The following is a 3457-nucleotide window of genomic DNA, read 5'->3' on the forward strand; positions in this document are numbered from 1 at the left end:
GGGCCGCGCTTAGTAACCCGATGTTTACCCTGGTTACCAGCGTAAACGTAAAACAAACAAACACTACATACTTACATTCCACTGTCTGTCCTCCGGTGCTCTGCTTCTCTGCACTGGCTGTGAGCGCCGGCCAGCCAGAAAGCACAGTGGTGACGTCGCCGCTCTGCTTTACGGCTGACCGGCGCTGACAGTGCAGAGGAAAGCACAGCGCCGGAGGACAGACACGGAATGTAAGTATGTAGTGTTTGTTTTTTTTGTTTACGCTGGTAACCAGGGTAAACATCGGGTTACTAAGCGCGGCCCTGCGCTTAGTAACCCGATGTTTGCCCTGGTTACCCGGGGACTTCGGGATCGTTGGTCGCTGGAGAGCGGTCTGTGTGACAGCTCTCCAGCGACCACACAGCAACGCTGCAGCGATTGACATCGTTGTCGTATCGCTGCAGCGTCGTTTCAGTGTGACGGTACCCTTACTCCGAAGCAGCAGACTAACGGGCTGCTGTTAACGCAAGTGCCGACATTCCATCGCGCTAGCACAGATAGAGCTAGCAGATGCTCTATCTGCGCTAGCAGTGACGGAACTGGAAACGCTGCAGCCCACGTCTCAGGGTCTGTCACTCAATGACGGCACATCACTAACGCACGCCCATTGTGGGCATGCGCTAGCGTTGCATCTGACATAGGAATTAATGGCAGCACTAACGAACTGTGTTACACCGCATTATGCCGCGATGTAATGTTGTCCATCTAACGGACACCAGCAACGCAATGTGAACCCAGCCTTAGAAGAAAGTGTGTCTCCCATACTGTTTGCTCATGCACGGAATGTAAGGCCTGCCCTGCACCAATGTTACATGCACCCCAATAACCGTTTCAGCAGATGTACTTTACCGACTCAGGACAAAATTGTTCCCAATAAAAGAAAGTGTGTATCCCATACTGTTTTCTTATGCACTGAATGCAAGGCCTGTCCTGCACCAATGTTACATGCACTCAAATAACCCTTTGAAACCACATACTGGATGGCCACATGAAACATAAATTTTGACCATGAAGTGAATGCAAGGCCTAGCCGTAATTTGCATGCACCACAATCCCCCTTGGAAGAAACGTGGAGGAGGGTCTCATAAAAAAATTGTCACACTAAAAAGGAGCGCCATACTATACTTCGAATCCCATACACTAAGTGTATGGGCTGACAAACATTTCCCCCTGGGGGTTACACATCAATATAGTGTGTAAAAAAGTTTTTTAGGGGCATCATAAACACCTTGGAAAACTGTAACGTGGTTTCCTACAAAGTTGCTGCTGGGAAGGTGCAGGTTTTTAGTAAAAATATGGCAGATGAATCATTGGATGAAGTGATCAGGAATTGTGGCATGGTGACTGCAGGAATGGGAACGTACAGGATTAATAACAGGGGTTTTTATGGGAGGTATGACATCCAGGATACAGCCTACAATGATTAGTCGTTTAGCCACCACCAATTACCAGAATGTGTTTAATGCCCTTCAGAAGATCGGTGTAACAGATGCTCGTGTGAAGCTTGGCATAAAAATGCCCATAAAAAACATCTTGCCAAGGACGCACATGTCTGTATAAAGGGCAAAGCACAACATGTTCATGAGATGCGGAATTAGAGAAAGCAGATCAGTGTTGGAGGCATACTAAACAAAGTGATGGATGCTTGTGAAAAACTAAGTTTAAAGAGGAGTTCACCGTCCGTAACTATCAACACACCCGTGGCACAAGGTTCTTCTTCACTCATACATATTACCAATAATATCAAAATGTCACAGCTGAAAATTATTTGTTTTAGTGTAATGATTGCCACTAAACATAGATAACCACTACCCTAGGAAACACCCGATTTCCTCTTTACAAGATATGGGCGATGATGGTATTGATGATGACTTGGAACCTTACCACATCCTCACCAAGAAGATGAAGATCACAGCTTCAAGCAATGCGCAAAAAAGGCCGTGAATGTCTGGAAATTCATTTTTTCTTGGCCAAACTTTACCTCTTACTAAAGTGGTACAGAATGATGCATACACAGCTCCCATGTCTACTCAGCACAAAACTTAGCCACCTTTATTGCACACAAAGGCTCTAGCCAATGTGTCATGGACTCTTATCACAAAGGAGGCCAGTTCATCAGTAGAGCCCACTCATAAAGAGATTGTCTTTAGCTCTTTAGAAGGCCCAAAAATGACCATTAATAATTTGCATCCAAGAGTCACAGAGTAAGATACTGTAGAGCTTTTCTGTGTACGCGTTGCCTTGAAGTGCACCTGCTTATTGAGTTCAGGAGTTGCAAAGGTTGTGCTTGTAAGAAAGGAAGATGCAGTTGGTGCCTGCAAAAAATACAACAACAGATACCTAGATGGACAACCAATGAAATGCAATCTTCCTTTGAATAGTAGTGTGATAACATCAGCCCAGCCCATAGTTTAAGTGACACCACATCAAAGAAGGAAGGTTAATGTCCAAGAAACACAAACCCCTCCTCCTGCAGTCTTGCTTAAAATCCTCCAGCTGATAATATCCAAAATCACTCTTTAAATCCTCAGGGTCATCAGCAGTTATCCAACCACCTGCATTTAAGATTAAGCTCTGATGAGACCAACACAATTTGGAGACTGTAATAAGATAGATTCACAATTTACATATGGGCCCAGAGACTCCTTTAAAAAAAAATGTTTTTCTTTTTTGTTTTTGTTTAATGGTGATGATGATCACCAGGAGGTAGTTGATGTCTGAAGGAGTGCGGAGTTCGGCATCAGACATTGGACAATTTATCCTGTTCCCAGCATTGTAGTACAGTTCACCTTTGTTGTGAGGCAGTTGCATTATTGCATCAAGAATTTCCACTTTCCCCTTGCTCATAGTATTGTGATACAGCACGATTATGGTTCTACTGTGCTGCAAAGGGAAGCTAAATAAATGTTGAATAACTTGTTTTCATTTCTTCAATAATCTTTTTCAACTGAAAAGATAATCTTTGTAGTTTGGTACTTTTAACATTGGAATTCCTACAAATGGATCTCAAGACCTTCATATTCGTTTAAATGAGGGGGAAATTACTAAGTGTCCGCCAACGGTGTTTTAGACAAAAACATTTTTTAGACCTAATTAACCCCTTACCGGCATCGGACGTACTATACCGTCCGATGCCGGCTCCCCTGCTTTGATGCAGGGCTCCGCGGTGAGCCCGCACCAAAGCCGGGACATGTCAGCTGTTTTGAACAGCTGACATGTGTCCGTAATATGCGCGGGCAGAATCGCGATCTGCCCGCACCTATTAACTAGTTAAATGCCGCTGTCAAATGCAGACAGCGGCATTTAACTACCGCTTCCGGCCGGGCGGCCGGAAATGACGTCATCGCCGACCCCCGTCACATGATCGGGGTCGGCGATGCTTGTATATTGTAACCATAGAGGTCCTTGAGACCTCTAT

At 44.9% G+C, this 3457-nt stretch overlaps 1 pseudogene; it reads left to right on the forward strand.

The window, feature by feature from the left end:
* The first annotated feature begins 1334 nt into the window (after positions 1-1334).
* LOC138674159 (polymerase delta-interacting protein 3 pseudogene) lies at positions 1335-2617 on the forward strand (annotated as a pseudogene).
* Positions 2618-3457: the final 840 nt, after the last annotated feature.

Source organism: Ranitomeya imitator, chromosome 4 (genome assembly GCF_032444005.1).
Source record: "Ranitomeya imitator isolate aRanImi1 chromosome 4, aRanImi1.pri, whole genome shotgun sequence".
NCBI lineage: Eukaryota > Metazoa > Chordata > Amphibia > Anura > Dendrobatidae > Ranitomeya > Ranitomeya imitator.